The sequence below is a fragment of the Dreissena polymorpha genome, chromosome 1, assembly GCF_020536995.1.
Source record: "Dreissena polymorpha isolate Duluth1 chromosome 1, UMN_Dpol_1.0, whole genome shotgun sequence".
NCBI classification, from domain to species: domain Eukaryota; kingdom Metazoa; phylum Mollusca; class Bivalvia; order Myida; family Dreissenidae; genus Dreissena; species Dreissena polymorpha.
Genome location: NC_068355.1, coordinates 56,798,819 through 56,821,770, shown reverse-complemented (window position 1 = coordinate 56,821,770; position 22,952 = coordinate 56,798,819). Strand labels below are relative to the sequence as shown.

The following is a 22,952-nucleotide window of genomic DNA, read 5'->3' as shown; positions in this document are numbered from 1 at the left end:
CACAAGGTCACCGAACGATACTTAAAAAAAGGGGAGCAAATCAATCATCTGTCTTGACAAAATGTAAAATTTACGATTCATTTGTTTGAGAAATAATAATTGTATGAATCAGACCATCGTAAATATATAGCTATTTCATATAAAGAGATGTAATAAACACATATTCACCTTTGTCATTACATTATGAGTTTTATATTCCTTACTTAAATCTATTTGTCAAGTTCGTTCACTAAGGGGGCAGGGGATATATTTTTGACCAAATTTCGAGTTCCGAAAGGCCGCAAACAGTCAAATCCATTGCATCAAAACAGAAAGTGACACAAGAAAGCCTTTTTGTGTCAGTGTCATAGCATAGGCAATATACATTGAAAATACAACCAAAGACAAGGCTGGCTTCTTCACTTGTGAAACTATGGCCCTTGATCTTTCCCCCCACCCACCTCATTTTTAATGAAAAATTGAGAAATTTGACCCATTTCATGGCATGCACAGAACATTCAAACAGAATGCAATCCTAGTTTTGGCTACATTACTCACTAATTTCATCCCTGTGCTTTGTTTATTTGCCTAGAAAAGTGTCTCCCATACGTTTAGATTTTTCACAATTTACCTTCAAAATTTTGTTCTGTTTCTGCAGCGTGAAATATTGACTTCCGACAAAAGTGAAAACCTCCTTTTTGAAGATTCAAAATTTCCTTGCTAGGGAGCTGTGGCTAGTTGTAATGTTTTTTTCCAAAATTTTGAGACATTCTTTCTACAACCTAACACAAGAAATACATCTTATAAATACCTAATTGATTTTTAAAGACCATAGGTAACACCTACCCTAAAGATATGTAATTTTCATGGACCCCCCTTTCACTGATATATCCCCTGCCACCTTAAGTTTTTTAATATATGCATAATAAAACAAAAAGCTTTTGTTACATTAAAATATAATGTTTAATGAATTAAATGCAACATTTCTGAACTGTATCCTGTGTTTTGTTTGTATTTCATAGTAATTCCAAAAATTCACACAATTCAAGGGAAACAACCAGAACAGAAATAATAAAAAAATAGTGTTCCTATTCACAACATTTGACTCTATTTAGTAGAGAAGCACACAAGTTATATGTCAAATGTTTAAAATGATTATTGACACTATCAATCAGTCTTACAGATGTATATTCCCATATGATTACATAATACATGCACCAAATATTGATATTCATTCATTAAAATACCATTCAAAATTAGATCACTCCATAAGAAATCACAGCACAGTTATAAAAACAATCACGCTAGGAAAAACAAAGGTGTACTTTTCAAAAAAGGAGTATTTCCAAACTATAAAGTTTCTGCAGGCATGTGCCCTGTGTAGAGAAACAAGTTCAAGATTCTATTCCGTTGAATTCAGACCCTGACCTGGAAAGTGTCGTGCGATTGGGTGATTCTGTGGCTAACGATGTCTTGAATGCGTGTAATCGTTCTCGGGGTCCACTCGTTCTCCCTATTAAACTGCGACCACATCAAACAGTACCACAGTCTGAAAATCAAAGTGCTACAATTGGAAACAGTGGGCAAATATATCTGACTATGAGAACATCATTGTAAACAAGACACAGCTTGAAAACATTTTCAAGTGCATAAGGAACCTTCATGAGCACATATTTTCCTTTTGTTAATGCTTTGAGGCCCATAACTTTAGTGCTTGATGTTGACACAAAGTTTACTGTGGCATAAATGTGACACATGCATTTTTGATGACATGGCATGTTTATTTTCAAGATAATATAGTGCATGGTGAGCTTTAAGCCTTAGCCTTTTGCCGCGGAAACTACACCGCAGAACACCATAGACGCTTGGAGTGTACGCCCCCTTCCAGATGTGGCATTCACTTATTATTTTGTATTTATTATCAAATAAATGCTTCAATCTTAGTCTTTCTTCATCGGTTAGGTGTCACATGAAGAAATATGTTGCCATAATGACTTCAAATAAGAAGAAAAAGAGAATTTATGTTTGAGGCATGTTACAAACCACTATTTTGCATAATTTTCCTATTTTTACCAACTTTTTCTACAAAACTGCAGACTTATCTTGCTTATTTAAGTATTCAAGCTCAGAAAATGTGCAAATGCAGATGCTATTACACAAATATGAGTTTAAACATTGTTTTCCAGTGCGAAACCAGCACACGTGAAATTTTCCTAAAATTAGCAATGGTTTTAACATTATTACCTCCCTTTGTTTTCCATAATCTCAACCATAGCGGTTAAAAGATATATGCAAAATTATGTTCGATTTGTTACCGCAACACATTTGTGGAATACATGTATCAATTTTCGTATGATATACACAATTTTAAAATTTTGCGTTTTGCTATTAAGGGGGCAGGGGATATATTTTTGACCAAATTTCGAGTTCCGAAAGGCCGCAAACAGTCAAATCCATTGCATCAAAACAGAAAGTGACACAAGAAAGCCTTTTTGTGTCAGTGTCATAGCATAGGCAATATACATTGAAAATACAACCAAAGACAAGGCTGGCTTCTTCACTTGTGAAACTATGGCCCTTGATCTTTCCCCCCACCCACCTCATTTTTAATGAAAAATTGAGAAATTTGACCCATTTCATGGCATGCACAGAACATTCAAACAGAATGCAATCCTAGTTTTGGCTACATTACTCACTAATTTCATCCCTGTGCTTTGTTTATTTGCCTAGAAAAGTGTCTCCCATACGTTTAGATTTTTCACAATTTACCTTCAAAATTTTGTTCCGTTTCTGCAGCGTGAAATATTGACTTCCGACAAAAGTGAAAACCTCCTTTTTGAAGATTCAAAATTTCCTTGCTAGGGAGCTGTGGCTAGTTGTAATATTTTTTTCCAAAATTTTGAGACATTCTTTCTACAACCTAACACAAGAAATACATCTTATAAATACCTAATTGATTTTTAAAGACCATAGGTAACACCTACCCTAAAGATATGTAATTTTCATGGACCCCCCTTTCACTGATATATCCCCTGCCACCTTAAGTTTTTTAATATATGCATAATAAAACAAAAAGCTTTTGTTACATTAAAATATAATGTTTAATGAATTAAATGCAACATTTCTGAACTGTATCCTGTGTTTTGTTTGTATTTCATAGTAATTCCAAAAATTCACACAATTCAAGGGAAACAACCAGAACAGAAATAATAAAAAAATAGTGTTCCTATTCACAACATTTGACTCTATTTAGTAGAGAAGCACACAAGTTATATGTCAAATGTTTAAAATGATTATTGACACTATCAATCAGTCTTACAGATGTATATTCCCATATGATTACATAATACATGCACCAAATATTGATATTCATTCATTAAAATACCATTCAAAATTAGATCACTCCATAAGAAATCACAGCACAGTTATAAAAACAATCACGCTAGGAAAAACAAAGGTGTACTTTTCAAAAAAGGAGTATTTCCAAACTATAAAGTTTCTGCAGGCATGTGCCCTGTGTAGAGAAACAAGTTCAAGATTCTATTCCGTTGAATTCAGACCCTGACCTGGAAAGTGTCGTGCGATTGGGTGATTCTGTGGCTAACGATGTCTTGAATGCGTGTAATCGTTCTCGGGGTCCACTCGTTCTCCCTATTAAACTGCGACCACATCAAACAGTACCACAGTCTGAAAATCAAAGTGCTACAATTGGAAACAGTGGGCAAATATATCTGACTATGAGAACATCATTGTAAACAAGACACAGCTTGAAAACATTTTCAAGTGCATAAGGAACCTTCATGAGCACATATTTTCCTTTTGTTAATGCTTTGAGGCCCATAACTTTAGTGCTTGATGTTGACACAAAGTTTACTGTGGCATAAATGTGACACATGCATTTTTGATGACATGGCATGTTTATTTTCAAGATAATATAGTGCATGGCGAGCTTTAAGCCTTAGCCTTTTGCCGCGGAAACTACACCGCAGAACACCATAGACGCTTGGAGTGTACGCCCCCTTCCAGATGTGGCATTCACTTATTATTTTGTATTTATTATCAAATAAATGCTTCAATCTTAGTCTTTCTTCATCGGTTAGGTGTCACATGAAGAAATATGTTGCCATAATGACTTCAAATAAGAAGAAAAAGAGAATTTATGTTTGAGGCATGTTACAAACCACTATTTTGCATAATTTTCCTATTTTTACCAACTTTTTCTACAAAACTGCAGACTTATCTTGCTTATTTAAGTATTCAAGCTCAGAAAATGTGCAAATGCAGATGCTATTACACAAATATGAGTTTAAACATTGTTTTCCAGTGCGAAACCAGCACACGTGAAATTTTCCTAAAATTAGCAATGGTTTTAACATTATTACCTCCCTTTGTTTTCCATAATCTCAACCATAGCGGTTAAAAGATATATGCAAAATTATGTTCGATTTGTTACCGCAACACATTTGTGGAATACATGTATCAATTTTCGTATGATATACACAATTTTAAAATTTTGCGTTTTGCTATTAAGGGGGCAGGGGATATATTTTTGACCAAATTTCGAGTTCCGAAAGGCCGCAAACAGTCAAATCCATTGCATCAAAACAGAAAGTGACACAAGAAAGCCTTTTTGTGTCAGTGTCATAGCATAGGCAATATACATTGAAAATACAACCAAAGACAAGGCTGGCTTCTTCACTTGTGAAACTATGGCCCTTGATCTTTCCCCCCACCCACCTCATTTTTAATGAAAAATTGAGAAATTTGACCCATTTCATGGCATGCACAGAACATTCAAACAGAATGCAATCCTAGTTTTGGCTACATTACTCACTAATTTCATCCCTGTGCTTTGTTTATTTGCCTAGAAAAGTGTCTCCCATACGTTTAGATTTTTCACAATTTACCTTCAAAATTTTGTTCTGTTTCTGCAGCGTGAAATATTGACTTCCGACAAAAGTGAAAACCTCCTTTTTGAAGATTCAAAATTTCCTTGCTAGGGAGCTGTGGCTAGTTGTAATGTTTTTTTCCAAAATTTTGAGACATTCTTTCTACAACCTAACACAAGAAATACATCTTATAAATACCTAATTGATTTTTAAAGACCATAGGTAACACCTACCCTAAAGATATGTAATTTTCATGGACCCCCCCTTTCACTGATATATCCCCTGCCACCTTAAGTTTTTTAATATATGCATAATAAAACAAAAAGCTTTTGTTACATTAAAATATAATGTTTAATGAATTAAATGCAACATTTCTGAACTGTATCCTGTGTTTTGTTTGTATTTCATAGTAATTCCAAAAATTCACACAATTCAAGGGAAACAACCAGAACAGAAATAATAAAAAAATAGTGTTCCTATTCACAACATTTGACTCTATTTAGTAGAGAAGCACACAAGTTATATGTCAAATGTTTAAAATGATTATTGACACTATCAATCAGTCTTACAGATGTATATTCCCATATGATTACATAATACATGCACCAAATATTGATATTCATTCATTAAAATACCATTCAAAATTAGATCACTCCATAAGAAATCACAGCACAGTTATAAAAACAATCACGCTAGGAAAAACAAAGGTGTACTTTTCAAAAAAGGAGTATTTCCAAACTATAAAGTTTCTGCAGGCATGTGCCCTGTGTAGAGAAACAAGTTCAAGATTCTATTCCGTTGAATTCAGACCCTGACCTGGAAAGTGTCGTGCGATTGGGTGATTCTGTGGCTAACGATGTCTTGAATGCGTGTAATCGTTCTCGGGGTCCACTCGTTCTCCCTATTAAACTGCGACCACATCAAACAGTACCACAGTCTGAAAATCAAAGTGCTACAATTGGAAACAGTGGGCAAATATATCTGACTATGAGAACATCATTGTAAACAAGACACAGCTTGAAAACATTTTCAAGTGCATAAGGAACCTTCATGAGCACATATTTTCCTTTTGTTAATGCTTTGAGGCCCATAACTTTAGTGCTTGATGTTGACACAAAGTTTACTGTGGCATAAATGTGACACATGCATTTTTGATGACATGGCATGTTTATTTTCAAGATAATATAGTGCATGGTGAGCTTTAAGCCTTAGCCTTTTGCCGCGGAAACTACACCGCAGAACACCATAGACGCTTGGAGTGTACGCCCCCTTCCAGATGTGGCATTCACTTATTATTTTGTATTTATTATCAAATAAATGCTTCAATCTTAGTCTTTCTTCATCGGTTAGGTGTCACATGAAGAAATATGTTGCCATAATGACTTCAAATAAGAAGAAAAAGAGAATTTATGTTTGAGGCATGTTACAAACCACTATTTTGCATAATTTTCCTATTTTTACCAACTTTTTCTACAAAACTGCAGACTTATCTTGCTTATTTAAGTATTCAAGCTCAGAAAATGTGCAAATGCAGATGCTATTACACAAATATGAGTTTAAACATTGTTTTCCAGTGCGAAACCAGCACACGTGAAATTTTCCTAAAATTAGCAATGGTTTTAACATTATTACCTCCCTTTGTTTTCCATAATCTCAACCATAGCGGTTAAAAGATATATGCAAAATTATGTTCGATTTGTTACCGCCACACATTTGTGGAATACATGTATCAATTTTCGTATGATATACACAATTTTAAAATTTTGCGTTTTGCTATTAAGGGGGCAGGGGATATATTTTTGACCAAATTTCGAGTTCCGAAAGGCCGCAAACAGTCAAATCCATTGCATCAAAACAGAAAGTGACACAAGAAAGCCTTTTTGTGTCAGTGTCATAGCATAGGCAATATACATTGAAAATACAACCAAAGACAAGGCTGGCTTCTTCACTTGTGAAACTATGGCCCTTGATCTTTCCCCCCACCCACCTCATTTTTAATGAAAAATTGAGAAATTTGACCCATTTCATGGCATGCACAGAACATTCAAACAGAATGCAATCCTAGTTTTGGCTACACTACTCACTAATTTCATCCCTGTGCTTTGTTTATTTGCCTAGAAAAGTGTCTCCCATACGTTTAGATTTTTCACAATTTACCTTCAAAATTTTGTTCTGTTTCTGCAGCGTGAAATATTGACTTCCGACAAAAGTGAAAACCTCCTTTTTGAAGATTCAAAATTTCCTTGCTAGGGAGCTGTGGCTAGTTGTAATGTTTTTTTCCAAAATTTTGAGACATTCTTTCTACAACCTAACACAAGAAATACATCTTATAAATACCTAATTGATTTTTAAAGACCATAGGTAACACCTACCCTAAAGATATGTAATTTTCATGGACCCCCCCTTTCACTGATATATCCCCTGCCACCTTAAGTTTTTTAATATATGCATAATAAAACAAAAAGCTTTTGTTACATTAAAATATAATGTTTAATGAATTAAATGCAACATTTCTGAACTGTATCCTGTGTTTTGTTTGTATTTCATAGTAATTCCAAAAATTCACACAATTCAAGGGAAACAACCAGAACAGAAATAATAAAAAAATAGTGTTCCTATTCACAACATTTGACTCTATTTAGTAGAGAAGCACACAAGTTATATGTCAAATGTTTAAAATGATTATTGACACTATCAATCAGTCTTACAGATGTATATTCCCATATGATTACATAATACATGCACCAAATATTGATATTCATTCATTAAAATACCATTCAAAATTAGATCACTCCATAAGAAATCACAGCACAGTTATAAAAACAATCACGCTAGGAAAAACAAAGGTGTACTTTTCAAAAAAGGAGTATTTCCAAACTATAAAGTTTCTGCAGGCATGTGCCCTGTGTAGAGAAACAAGTTCAAGATTCTATTCCGTTGAATTCAGACCCTGACCTGGAAAGTGTCGTGCGATTGGGTGATTCTGTGGCTAACGATGTCTTGAATGCGTGTAATCGTTCTCGGGGTCCACTCGTTCTCCCTATTAAACTGCGACCACATCAAACAGTACCACAGTCTGAAAATCAAAGTGCTACAATTGGAAACAGTGGGCAAATATATCTGACTATGAGAACATCATTGTAAACAAGACACAGCTTGAAAACATTTTCAAGTGCATAAGGAACCTTCATGAGCACATATTTTCCTTTTGTTAATGCTTTGAGGCCCATAACTTTAGTGCTTGATGTTGACACAAAGTTTACTGTGGCATAAATGTGACACATGCATTTTTGATGACATGGCATGTTTATTTTCAAGATAATATAGTGCATGGTGAGCTTTAAGCCTTAGCCTTTTGCCGCGGAAACTACACCGCAGAACACCATAGACGCTTGGAGTGTACGCCCCCTTCCAGATGTGGCATTCACTTATTATTTTGTATTTATTATCAAATAAATGCTTCAATCTTAGTCTTTCTTCATCGGTTAGGTGTCACATGAAGAAATATGTTGCCATAATGACTTCAAATAAGAAGAAAAAGAGAATTTATGTTTGAGGCATGTTACAAACCACTATTTTGCATAATTTTCCTATTTTTACCAACTTTTTCTACAAAACTGCAGACTTATCTTGCTTATTTAAGTATTCAAGCTCAGAAAATGTGCAAATGCAGATGCTATTACACAAATATGAGTTTAAACATTGTTTTCCAGTGCGAAACCAGCACACGTGAAATTTTCCTAAAATTAGCAATGGTTTTAACATTATTACCTCCCTTTGTTTTCCATAATCTCAACCATAGCGGTTAAAAGATATATGCAAAATTATGTTCGATTTGTTACCGCAACACATTTGTGGAATACATGTATCAATTTTCGTATGATATACACAATTTTAAAATTTTGCGTTTTGCTATTAAGGGGGCAGGGGATATATTTTTGACCAAATTTCGAGTTCCGAAAGGCCGCAAACAGTCAAATCCATTGCATCAAAACAGAAAGTGACACAAGAAAGCCTTTTTGTGTCAGTGTCATAGCATAGGCAATATACATTGAAAATACAACCAAAGACAAGGCTGGCTTCTTCACTTGTGAAACTATGGCCCTTGATCTTTCCCCCCACCCACCTCATTTTTAATGAAAAATTGAGAAATTTGACCCATTTCATGGCATGCACAGAACATTCAAACAGAATGCAATCCTAGTTTTGGCTACATTACTCACTAATTTCATCCCTGTGCTTTGTTTATTTGCCTAGAAAAGTGTCTCCCATACGTTTAGATTTTTCACAATTTACCTTCAAAATTTTGTTCTGTTTCTGCAGCGTGAAATATTGACTTCCGACAAAAGTGAAAACCTCCTTTTTGAAGATTCAAAATTTCCTTGCTAGGGAGCTGTGGCTAGTTGTAATGTTTTTTTCCAAAATTTTGAGACATTCTTTCTACAACCTAACACAAGAAATACATCTTATAAATACCTAATTGATTTTTAAAGACCATAGGTAACACCTACCCTAAAGATATGTAATTTTCATGGACCCCCCTTTCACTGATATATCCCCTGCCACCTTAAGTTTTTTAATATATGCATAATAAAACAAAAAGCCTTTGTTACATTAAAATATAATGTTTAATGAATTAAATGCAACATTTCTGAACTGTATCCTGTGTTTTGTTTGTATTTCATAGTAATTCCAAAAATTCACACAATTCAAGGGAAACAACCAGAACATAAATAATAAAAAAATAGTGTTCCTATTCACAACATTTGACTCTATTTAGTAGAGAAGCACACAAGTTATATGTCAAATGTTTAAAATGATTATTGACACTATCAATCAGTCTTACAGATGTATATTCCCAAATGATTACATAATACATGCACCAAATATTGATATTCATTCATTAAAATACCATTCAAAATTAGATCACTCCATAAGAAATCACAGCACAGTTATAAAAACAATCACGCTAGGAAAAACAAAGGTGTACTTTTCAAAAAAGGAGTATTTCCAAACTATAAAGTTTCTGCAGGCATGTGCCCTGTGTAGAGAAACAAGTTCAAGATTCTATTCCGTTGAATTCAGACCCTGACCTGGAAAGTGTCGTGCGATTGGGTGATTCTGTGGCTAACGATGTCTTGAATGCGTGTAATCGTTCTCGGGGTCCACTCGTTCTCCCTATTAAACTGCGACCACATCAAACAGTACCACAGTCTGAAAATCAAAGTGCTACAATTGGAAACAGTGGGCAAATATATCTGACTATGAGAACATCATTGTAAACAAGACACAGCTTGAAAACATTTTCAAGTGCATAAGGAACCTTCATGAGCACATATTTTCCTTTTGTTAATGCTTTGAGGCCCATAACTTTAGTGCTTGATGTTGACACAAAGTTTACTGTGGCATAAATGTGACACATGCATTTTTGATGACATGGCATGTTTATTTTCAAGATAATATAGTGCATGGTGAGCTTTAAGCCTTAGCCTTTTGCCGCGGAAACTACACCGCAGAACACCATAGACGCTTGGAGTGTACGCCCCCTTCCAGATGTGGCATTCACTTATTATTTTGTATTTATTATCAAATAAATGCTTCAATCTTAGTCTTTCTTCATCGGTTAGGTGTCACATGAAGAAATATGTTGCCATAATGACTTCAAATAAGAAGAAAAAGAGAATTTATATTTGAGGCATGTTACAAACCACTATTTTGCATAATTTTCCTATTTTTACCAACTTTTTCTACAAAACTGCAGACTTATCTTGCTTATTTAAGTATTCAAGCTCAGAAAATGTGCAAATGCAGATGCTATTACACAAATATGAGTTTAAACATTGTTTTCCAGTGCGAAACCAGCACACGTGAAATTTTCCTAAAATTAGCAATGGTTTTAACATTATTACCTCCCTTTGTTTTCCATAATCTCAACCATAGCGGTTAAAAGATATATGCAAAATTATGTTCGATTTGTTACCGCAACACATTTGTGGAATACATGTATCAATTTTCGTATGATATACACAATTTTAAAATTTTGCGTTTTGCTATTAAGGGGGCAGGGGATATATTTTTGACCAAATTTCGAGTTCCGAAAGGCCGCAAACAGTCAAATCCATTGCATCAAAACAGAAAGTGACACAAGAAAGCCTTTTTGTGTCAGTGTCATAGCATAGGCAATATACATTGAAAATACAACCAAAGACAAGGCTGGCTTCTTCACTTGTGAAACTATGGCCCTTGATCTTTCCCCCCACCCACCTCATTTTTAATGAAAAATTGAGAAATTTGACCCATTTCATGGCATGCACAGAACATTCAAACAGAATGCAATCCTAGTTTTGGCTACATTACTCACTAATTTCATCCCTGTGCTTTGTTTATTTGCCTAGAAAAGTGTCTCCCATACGTTTAGATTTTTCACAATTTACCTTCAAAATTTTGTTCTGTTTCTGCAGCGTGAAATATTGACTTCCGACAAAAGTGAAAACCTCCTTTTTGAAGATTCAAAATTTCCTTGCTAGGGAGCTGTGGCTAGTTGTAATGTTTTTTTCCAAAATTTTGAGACATTCTTTCTACAACCTAACACAAGAAATACATCTTATAAATACCTAATTGATTTTTAAAGACCATAGGTAACACCTACCCTAAAGATATGTAATTTTCATGGACCCCCCCTTTCACTGATATATCCCCTGCCACCTTAAGTTTTTTAATATATGCATAATAAAACAAAAAGCTTTTGTTACATTAAAATATAATGTTTAATGAATTAAATGCAACATTTCTGAACTGTATCCTGTGTTTTGTTTGTATTTCATAGTAATTCCAAAAATTCACACAATTCAAGGGAAACAACCAGAACAGAAATAATAAAAAAATAGTGTTCCTATTCACAACATTTGACTCTATTTAGTAGAGAAGCACACAAGTTATATGTCAAATGTTTAAAATGATTATTGACACTATCAATCAGTCTTACAGATGTATATTCCCATATGATTACATAATACATGCACCAAATATTGATATTCATTCATTAAAATACCATTCAAAATTAGATCACTCCATAAGAAATCACAGCACAGTTATAAAAACAATCACGCTAGGAAAAACAAAGGTGTACTTTTCAAAAAAGGAGTATTTCCAAACTATAAAGTTTCTGCAGGCATGTGCCCTGTGTAGAGAAACAAGTTCAAGATTCTATTCCGTTGAATTCAGACCCTGACCTGGAAAGTGTCGTGCGATTGGGTGATTCTGTGGCTAACGATGTCTTGAATGCGTGTAATCGTTCTCGGGGTCCACTCGTTCTCCCTATTAAACTGCGACCACATCAAACAGTACCACAGTCTGAAAATCAAAGTGCTACAATTGGAAACAGTGGGCAAATATATCTGACTATGAGAACATCATTGTAAACAAGACACAGCTTGAAAACATTTTCAAGTGCATAAGGAACCTTCATGAGCACATATTTTCCTTTTGTTAATGCTTTGAGGCCCATAACTTTAGTGCTTGATGTTGACACAAAGTTTACTGTGGCATAAATGTGACACATGCATTTTTGATGACATGGCATGTTTATTTTCAAGATAATATAGTGCATGGTGAGCTTTAAGCCTTAGCCTTTTGCCGCGGAAACTACACCGCAGAACACCATAGACGCTTGGAGTGTACGCCCCCTTCCAGATGTGGCATTCACTTATTATTTTGTATTTATTATCAAATAAATGCTTCAATCTTAGTCTTTCTTCATCGGTTAGGTGTCACATGAAGAAATATGTTGCCATAATGACTTCAAATAAGAAGAAAAAGAGAATTTATGTTTGAGGCATGTTACAAACCACTATTTTGCATAATTTTCCTATTTTTACCAACTTTTTCTACAAAACTGCAGACTTATCTTGCTTATTTAAGTATTCAAGCTCAGAAAATGTGCAAATGCAGATGCTATTACACAAATATGAGTTTAAACATTGTTTTCCAGTGCGAAACCAGCACACGTGAAATTTTCCTAAAATTAGCAATGGTTTTAACATTATTACCTCCCTTTGTTTTCCATAATCTCAACCATAGCGGTTAAAAGATATATGCAAAATTATGTTCGATTTGTTACCGCAACACATTTGTGGAATACATGTATCAATTTTCGTATGATATACACAATTTTAAAATTTTGCGTTTTGCTATTAAGGGGGCAGGGGATATATTTTTGACCAAATTTCGAGTTCCGAAAGGCCGCAAACAGTCAAATCCATTGCATCAAAACAGAAAGTGACACAAGAAAGCCTTTTTGTGTCAGTGTCATAGCATAGGCAATATACATTGAAAATACAACCAAAGACAAGGCTGGCTTCTTCACTTGTGAAACTATGGCCCTTGATCTTTCCCCCCACCCACCTCATTTTTAATGAAAAATTGAGAAATTTGACCCATTTCATGGCATGCACAGAACATTCAAACAGAATGCAATCCTAGTTTTGGCTACATTACTCACTAATTTCATCCCTGTGCTTTGTTTATTTGCCTAGAAAAGTGTCTCCCATACGTTTAGATTTTTCACAATTTACCTTCAAAATTTTGTTCTGTTTCTGCAGCGTGAAATATTGACTTCCGACAAAAGTGAAAACCTCCTTTTTGAAGATTCAAAATGTCCTTGCTAGGGAGCTGTGGCTAGTTGTAATGTTTTTTTCCAAAATTTTGAGACATTCTTTCTACAACCTAACACAAGAAATACATCTTATAAATACCTAATTGATTTTTAAAGACCATAGGTAACACCTACCCTAAAGATATGTAATTTTCATGGACCCCCCTTTCACTGATATATCCCCTGCCACCTTAAGTTTTTTAATATATGCATAATAAAACAAAAAGCTTTTGTTACATTAAAATATAATGTTTAATGAATTAAATGCAACATTTCTGAACTGTATCCTGTGTTTTGTTTGTATTTCATAGTAATTCCAAAAATTCACACAATTCAAGGGAAACAACCAGAACAGAAATAATAAAAAAATAGTGTTCCTATTCACAACATTTGACTCTATTTAGTAGAGAAGCACACAAGTTATATGTCAAATGTTTAAAATGATTATTGACACTATCAATCAGTCTTACAGATGTATATTCCCATATGATTACATAATACATGCACCAAATATTGATATTCATTCATTAAAATACCATTCAAAATTAGATCACTCCATAAGAAATCACAGCACAGTTATAAAAACAATCACGCTAGGAAAAACAAAGGTGTACTTTTCAAAACAGGAGTATTTCCAAACTATAAAGTTTCTGCAGGCATGTGCCCTGTGTAGAGAAACAAGTTCAAGATTCTATTCCGTTGAATTCAGACCCTGACCTGGAAAGTGTCGTGCGATTGGGTGATTCTGTGGCTAACGATGTCTTGAATGCGTGTAATCGTTCTCGGGGTCCACTCGTTCTCCCTATTAAACTGCGACCACATCAAACAGTACCACAGTCTGAAAATCAAAGTGCTACAATTGGAAACAGTGGGCAAATATATCTGACTATGAGAACATCATTGTAAACAAGACACAGCTTGAAAACATTTTCAAGTGCATAAGGAACCTTCATGCCCTTGTCAAAAAAGTGAGCAAAATCTGGTTATAACCCAGTTTTAAACTGGGTTTAACCCTGCGGTATTGGCACCGAGCTAAAAGCGAGTCTTTTAAACACACTTTTTGGTTACCGACTTGGTTTTATCTGAGTTAAATCTTGGTTTAACTCGCTTAAAGCCAACATAGTGGGTTTTTTAACAGTCTTAAGTGGGTTTAAAGTGAGTTTTCTTCAGCTGTGTTTAACTCTGTGGTATTTGCACTGTGCTAAAAGCGGTTTTTTTCAGACACGCTTTTAGCTTACCGACTGAGTTTTTTAGCTTACCGACTTGGTTTTTTAGCTTACCGACTTGTTTTTTTCTGAGTAAAATCTTGGTTTAACTCGCTTTAAACCAACATAGTGGGTTTTTTAACCATCTTAAGTGGGTTTAAAGTGAGTATGATTTTCTACAAGTTGGTTTTTTGAGGTTTTTTTAAACATGCTTAGACCAACTTCTGTCTGTGGAGTTGGTTTTAAGTGGGTAAATAGTGTGTTTTAAATGTGTGCTATAAGCAGGCTAAACACGGTTTTTAAGTGAGCGAAAAGTGAGCTGAAAGCAAGCCTTTCTTAGTTTTTTTCACGGTGAAAACATGCTTTTAACTCGCTTTAAACCTAGTTATTAACAGTATTTTATCTGTGAAGAAAACATTTGTGGGTTTGGGTAAGTTGGTTTTTTGTGGGTTTTAACAGTGAGTTTTTTTTAAGAAAGTAGGTTTTTGTGAGCCTTTTGTGGGATTTTGCAGTGTGAAAAAAAATAATTTTGGACTGATATGTTCTAGAATAAATGGTTTTTGTGAAGCAATTACAACAGTTCATTATAAGCCCCGTGTGGTTTAAAGGAAAAAAAAGACAATGTGTACGATATTATGTTTATATGACAAAAATAGTACACCGCAAAATAATACAAACATATTATTTTTACAGTACATTATACAATAATAGACATTTATGGAAGATTTTAAAGCAAAAGGTTAACCACAGTGGACCACTGCGGGGGGAGTATTTAGACCAAAGCTGCTGCAGAGACCTGGATCTCAGCTGTTGGAGGTACCTGAACCGCAGCGGAATGATGAACCTGGATTTCAGCTTGACGGCATACGGTGTTGGGACCTGCACAGCAGCCACTGGAGAGACCTTGACCGCTAGGGGACCTGGACGGCAGCCAGTGCAGGGACCTAGACCTGATCTTGGCGGGTGGAGGGACCTGGAAAGCAGCTGGTAGAGAGACCTGGAAAGCAGGTGCTAAAGGGACATGTACCATTGATGCTGCTTGTGTCCTTCTCCACTTGAGGATCTCTTACGCCAGTTGATCTGCAAAGGATTAATAACAAAACACTTTCAAAAGGGCAAGGCATTCTTCAAACATGTTAATTGGTTATGTTTTCGTTCCACTTAACTATGAAATATTGCTGTTATGGTAATCTTGTTTCTTTCATAATAATACATTTAAGTTATTTGCTTGTTGTTTTTGTTTGTTTATTTTTGAAATTTTAATCCCCTGATCACATGTGACTTAGCACTTTTCATCAATTATTAAAAGAAATTGCGTTTGGTAGAAAATGCAGTTTGAAAATGTACCAAGATGCGTGGTCTCATTTGGCTGTGTGGACTGGTTGCATTTTAAATGCAATAACCTGTATAGTTTACCTCTCAACAAATCCAGCTTTCTTGGTCAAGGACAGGGCGAGGTTTCCCCACTCTTGTTCCCCTCAAGTTTGCCAGCTCGTGTAGGGTAAAAACCAGGTATATAAGTCCATACATCAGGCAGGCGATGAAGCACATTCTTTCCAAAGGATCTTCCCATCAATGTAAATTTAGCCTCGTTGAAAGTAAATTTTATTTATAACTATTTCTGGTATTACTGAACGGATTCCTTTCCCTCATACTTAATTAGAACTTATATATTTTAATTTTGAAGGTTATACTCTAGGTTTATGGACGTTTCGTGCCACTACCAGTTCGTGCCACTGATATTTGTGCTGAAAAGGGGTAGACGTTTCCTCCCACTGATAATATATAGGCGGATAGGTGTGAATAATGCCGTATAGGTGTGAATGATATTGGGTTGTTAATAAATGTAGAAAATTACAACAATTTTGACAATTATGATTATAAATAACAAACAAATAAAATGATTTATCGTTAGTATACTAATATTTGTAAATAGTGTAATATATGCGATAAACATAAAGCAAAAAGTGTTTTATTTTTTATGAATCATGTGTATGTGCTTGTAATAATAAAATTTTGCATAGTTCATTATGTTTAATAAATATAAAACATGAAATGCTGTTATTTTCTATGCTTCAATTGTATGTATTAAATACATAAATAATAATATATAACATGAATGAACAATAATACAATTTTAAAAAAGTTGGTCTTTTTCTTTTAAGAAAAGCTTATGCTTTACTATCGACTCACAAACTTTCAATTAGCTGTATGTGTCTTTACGTAATTAGCAAACAATTAATTACCGAATCGGGCCTTTAATTTACCGACACGGGCCTTTAATGGCCAATTAGTAACCTATTAGTAAACAACTCACCGCTTTAATTATGATACAAACTGTGTAATTCACTGAAAGAGTAAATAAAGTAAGTTGAACACACAGTATATAATACCGCCAGACGGAAGAACGAACAACGACGTTGAAGGTATTTTTTTTAAATACATAGAATAATAAAGCAATATATTATTTTCGATTGATAGTTATAATTTAAATATTATCTTATAAAAACTAATATATCATATTTTCATTGGATAGTTATAATTTAAATATTATTATATACAAACTAATATACATCATAGTTCACAACATATTTCTATTTTCCAGGATGGCATCGCAGAATCAACGGTCGAGCAGGGCGTCCCGACCTAGAGTTTTACGTGCTCGTCCCCCTGTTGCGCCGTGAGGCAGAAAGAGTGGATCTGACAATCCGCCTTGTGTCGGAGCACGCCCTGACTCGGGTACACCGGAAAATCTTCAAAGAAGTGCACGGGCGGCTCTTCGAGATCTGGGAGAAGTACGAAGACGATGACATGACAACTTCTCAACTGCTGAGAGCGTGCAGCCATATCATCGGGCTGGGACCGAGCACAACCCAGGATGACATCCACGATGAGGACTTCTGAAATGCAATACATTGTATATATGATTTGTGTATGTGTATGATAGGATAGTATGCTGTTGTATTTGTGTTTCTATATTTGTGCACTTTTGTATATGTGTATTAAAACAATGTTTGAATATATTTATGTAATCAATCTAGATATTGTTAAAATGTATGCATGCATTCACTTCTGATGCTGTTAATGTCAATTTATTGCAAATGTTTGTATATATTTATGTAATCTCTGCCATTTTTTTTAAATGTATGTATGCATTTACTTCTGATGTTTTAATATATTTATGTAATGTATTGTAAATGTATTATATGAAGCATTTAAATCGACTCTTAAACAATCTTGAAATAAAACAATTTTGTATTCCCATTGAACAGATGTTACAATCAAAGGTGCGAAAGTTTGATTTTACACTTATACGGTATTATTCACACCTATCCGCCTATATATTATCAGTGGGACGAATCGTCCAATGCCCTCCTACACAAATATCAGTGGCACGAACTGGTAGTGGCACGAAACGTCCAGCACCCTGAAATACAACCAAAATTATTCACTGTACACAACATTTACACTTTTTCATGTGTAAGTTTATCTATTTTTGCTTCAAATTGTGTTGTTTTTCCTTTAAATTGCAATACAATAACTTATCCATTTACATTTCCCAGTGACAATACATAAATATGATAATGATCATAATTAATTCAATAAACTTAATAAAAAAAGGGATGAAGAAATGACAATACAAACCTGTTAAAACTGTTCTTCAGTATTCCCCCAAAAAAACAGGCACTTCAACCTCCTTTCCAACCAACTTATTGTTGATTTCCACATTGTAGTAAAAAACACATTGTTTTCATCACACAATACTTCATGCTAACAGAATTTCAAGACATTTTACACTACCATTATAAGTCTTTCACTTCTTTATATTAATGTTGCTGAATTAAATTTAGCTCAATACTCAATTGCTGACACCAGCTTGTTTTTCAAAAGTTGTTGTTTTCAAAAAGATAACTCCTTGTGCAATAGCCAATCAAAAGCCTTATATCTCATTCCACACAGCCTTATCTCTAAGCAAACCCCATCAGTAGCCTTATCTATCCCTAGATAATCAGTACCCTGTTTAGCTCTGAATGCCTGACAGATTGTTATCTGTTTATTGTTAGTGGTGTGAAATAATGGTGTTTTTAGGTATTGTCTTGTTATTTTGATGACAGTTGATGGAACACAGGTCATGTTTGGCATTTTATTATTTTATTGCAAATTAAGAAAATGGATATGATGGTATCATATGAAAATATCAAAATCTTGCATAACTTATATACAAAAATAAATAGATCATTTCCAAAATGTTTCCAATACCATAATTATTAAAATATGCAGATTTAACAAGTAAATACTTTTTTAAACAAATATAAACAATAATAAAAGATTATTTTAAAATTTAAAAAACTAAAATAATTTTAAGACATAAAACAATCATAAGATATTGTTTATAATAAAAACAAACATAAAGAAAAAAATCAAAGTGAAACACAAACTCTTTCATGTATTATGTATAAAACTAAGCTTGACCATTGTTATAGTTTTTGTCAGTGATACTTGTTGTCCATCTGTGAACCTGTGATGTTCTGAAAGAGCCATTTTCATCCAATATTCCCTAAAAGTTATGGTGAGCACACAAATGTACAATAGGGACAATGGCAAACGAGTTGTAAAAAAAGCCCCTTTACAATTGACTTGTATTATTTATGGCTATAAACATCAAACAAAGACCTAGTTGAAGAATTATTGTTTCATTGATGAGTTATATTAATAAACAATAGACCAACTTAAAGACCAACTTATTGAAAAGTGTGTTAAAGTGAGTCTTTAAGCCTTGTTGCAGCTCTCAACTTATTTACAAAAAGACCAATTTAAACTCGCTTAAACCCACTTCTGTTTAAAAAAAGACCATTTTCTGTTGTAAAAGACTCGCTTATAAAACAAAAAGACACACTTAAACACACATAAACCAACTCATAAATAAAAAGGCTCACTTTTGACACACAAAAAACCGACTTCTTACAGAAAAAAACTCGCTTAAACACACATCTTCTTAAAATAACCAACTTTAAACTCAGTTAAGCACAGTTTAGCGCACATAAAACTCGCTTTTAATATCAAAAACCAACTTCTGCTAAGAAAAACTCAGAAAAAAACATAGTTTTATGTTGGTTTAAGTGTGTTTTGGTATGAAAGTGGGTTATTTTTTGACAAGGGTGAGCACATATTTTCCTTTTGTTAATGCTTTGAGGCCCATAACTTTAGTGCTTGATGTTGACACAAAGTTTACTGTGGCATAAATGTGACACATGCATTTTTGATGACATGGCATGTTTATTTTCAAGATAATATAGTGCATGGTGAGCTTTAAGCCTTAGCCTTTTGCCGCGGAAACTACACCGCAGAACACCATAGACGCTTGGAGTGTACGCCCCCTTCCAGATGTGGCATTCACTTATTATTTTGTATTTATTATCAAATAAATGCTTCAATCTTAGTCTTTCTTCATCGGTTAGGTGTCACATGAAGAAATATGTTGCCATAATGACTTCAAATAAGAAGAAAAAGAGAATTTATGTTTGAGGCATGTTACAAACCACTATTTTGCATAATTTTCCTATTTTTACCAACTTTTTCTACAAAACTGCAGACTTATCTTGCTTATTTAAGTATTCAAGCTCAGAAAATGTGCAAATGCAGATGCTATTACACAAATATGAGTTTAAACATTGTTTTCCAGTGCGAAACCAGCACACGTGAAATTTTCCTAAAATTAGCAATGGTTTTAACATTATTACCTCCCTTTGTTTTCCATAATCTCAACCATAGCGGTTAAAAGATATATGCAAAATTATGTTCGATTTGTTACCGCAACACATTTGTGGAATACATGTATCAATTTTCGTATGATATACACAATTTTAAAATTTTGCGTTTTGCTATTAAGGGGGCAGGGGATATATTTTTGACCAAATTTCGAGTTCCGAAAGGCCGCAAACAGTCAAATCCATTGCATCAAAACAGAAAGTGACACAAGAAAGCCTTTTTGTGTCAGTGTCATAGCATAGGCAATATACATTGAAAATACAACCAAAGACAAGGCTGGCTTCTTCACTTGTGAAACTATGGCCCTTGATCTTTCCCCCCACCCACCTCATTTCTAATGAAAAATTGAGAAATTTGACCCATTTCATGGCATGCACAGAACATTCAAACAGAATGCAATCCTAGTTTTGGCTACATTACTCACTAATTTCATCCCTGTGCTTTGTTTATTTGCCTAGAAAAGTGTCTCCCATACGTTTAGATTTTTCACAATTTACCTTCAAAATTTTGTTCTGTTTCTGCAGCGTGAAATATTGACTTCCGACAAAAGTGAAAACCTCCTTTTTGAAGATTCAAAATTTCCTTGCTAGGGAGCTGTGGCTAGTTGTAATGTTTTTTTCCAAAATTTTGAGACATTCTTTCTACAACCTAACACAAGAAATACATCTTATAAATACCTAATTGATTTTTAAAGACCATAGGTAACACCTACCCTAAAGATATGTAATTTTCATGGACCCCCCTTTCACTGATATATCCCCTGCCACCTTAAGTTTTTTAATATATGCATAATAAAACAAAAAGCTTTTGTTACATTAAAATATAATGTTTAATGAATTAAATGCAACATTTCTGAACTGTATCCTGTGTTTTGTTTGTATTTCATAGTAATTCCAAAAATTCACACAATTCAAGGGAAACAACCAGAACAGAAATAATAAAAAAATAGTGTTCCTATTCACAACATTTGACTCTATTTAGTAGAGAAGCACACAAGTTATATGTCAAATGTTTAAAATGATTATTGACACTATCAATCAGTCTTACAGATGTATATTCCCATATGATTACATAATACATGCACCAAATATTGATATTCATTCATTAAAATACCATTCAAAATTAGATCACTCCATAAGAAATCACAGCACAGTTATAAAAACAATCACGCTAGGAAAAACAAAGGTGTACTTTTCAAAAAAGGAGTATTTCCAAACTATAAAGTTTCTGCAGGCATGTGCCCTGTGTAGAGAAACAAGTTCAAGATTCTATTCCGTTGAATTCAGACCCTGACCTGGAAAGTGTCGTGCGATTGGGTGATTCTGTGGCTAACGATGTCTTGAATGCGTGTAATCGTTCTCGGGGTCCACTCGTTCTCCCTATTAAACTGCGACCACATCAAACAGTACCACAGTCTGAAAATCAAAGTGCTACAATTGGAAACAGTGGGCAAATATATCTGACTATGAGAACATCATTGTAAACAAGACACAGCTTGAAAACATTTTCAAGTGCATAAGGAACCTTCATGAGCACATATTTTCCTTTTGTTAATGCTTTGAGGCCCATAACTTTAGTGCTTGATGTTGACACAAAGTTTACTGTGGCATAAATGTGACACATGCATTTTTGATGACATGGCATGTTTATTTTCAAGATAATATAGTGCATGGTGAGCTTTAAGCCTTAGCCTTTTGCCGCGGAAACTACACCCCAGAACACCATAGACGCTTGGAGTGTACGCCCCCTTCCAGATGTGGCATTCACTTATTATTTTGTATTTATTATCAAATAAATGCTTCAATCTTAGTCTTTCTTCATCGGTTAGGTGTCACATGAAGAAATATGTTGCCATAATGACTTCAAATAAGAAGAAAAAGAGAATTTATGTTTGAGGCATGTTACAAACCACTATTTTGCATAATTTTCCTATTTTTACCAACTTTTTCTACAAAACTGCAGACTTATCTTGCTTATTTAAGTATTCAAGCTCAGAAAATGTGCAAATGCAGATGCTATTACACAAATATGAGTTTAAACATTGTTTTCCAGTGCGAAACCAGCACACGTGAAATTTTCCTAAAATTAGCAATGGTTTTAACATTATTACCTCCCTTTGTTTTCCATAATCTCAACCATAGCGGTTAAAAGATATATGCAAAATTATGTTCGATTTGTTACCGCAACACATTTGTGGAATACATGTATCAATTTTCGTATGATATACACAATTTTAAAATTTTGCGTTTTGCTATTAAGGGGGCAGGGGATATATTTTTGACCAAATTTCGAGTTCCGAAAGGCCGCAAACAGTCAAATCCATTGCATCAAAACAGAAAGTGACACAAGAAAGCCTTTTTGTGTCAGTGTCATAGCATAGGCAATATACATTGAAAATACAACCAAAGACAAGGCTGGCTTCTTCACTTGTGAAACTATGGCCCTTGATCTTTCCCC

General features: G+C 34.2%; 1 protein-coding gene and 1 long non-coding RNA gene across 10 annotated transcripts in view; both read right to left on the bottom strand.

Moving 5' to 3' along the window:
* Window positions 1-22,952, bottom strand: part of LOC127881603 (uncharacterized) — a 638,632-nt gene that overhangs the window by 398,556 nt on the left and 217,124 nt on the right. The window lies entirely within an intron of this gene.
* LOC127881734 (uncharacterized) lies at window positions 235-22,061 on the bottom strand. Of its 7 annotated transcripts, XR_008050229.1 has the most exons (8): window positions 21,790-22,061; window positions 14,239-14,359; window positions 12,101-12,221; window positions 9,962-10,082; window positions 7,824-7,944; window positions 5,685-5,805; window positions 3,546-3,666; window positions 235-1,528 (listed from the first exon to the last, which is right to left on the bottom strand). It is a non-coding gene; the product is annotated as an uncharacterized LOC127881734 (long non-coding RNA). The 7 variants fall into 7 exon arrangements; XR_008050247.1 differs by lacking the exon at window positions 3,546-3,666; XR_008050245.1 differs by lacking the exon at window positions 5,685-5,805.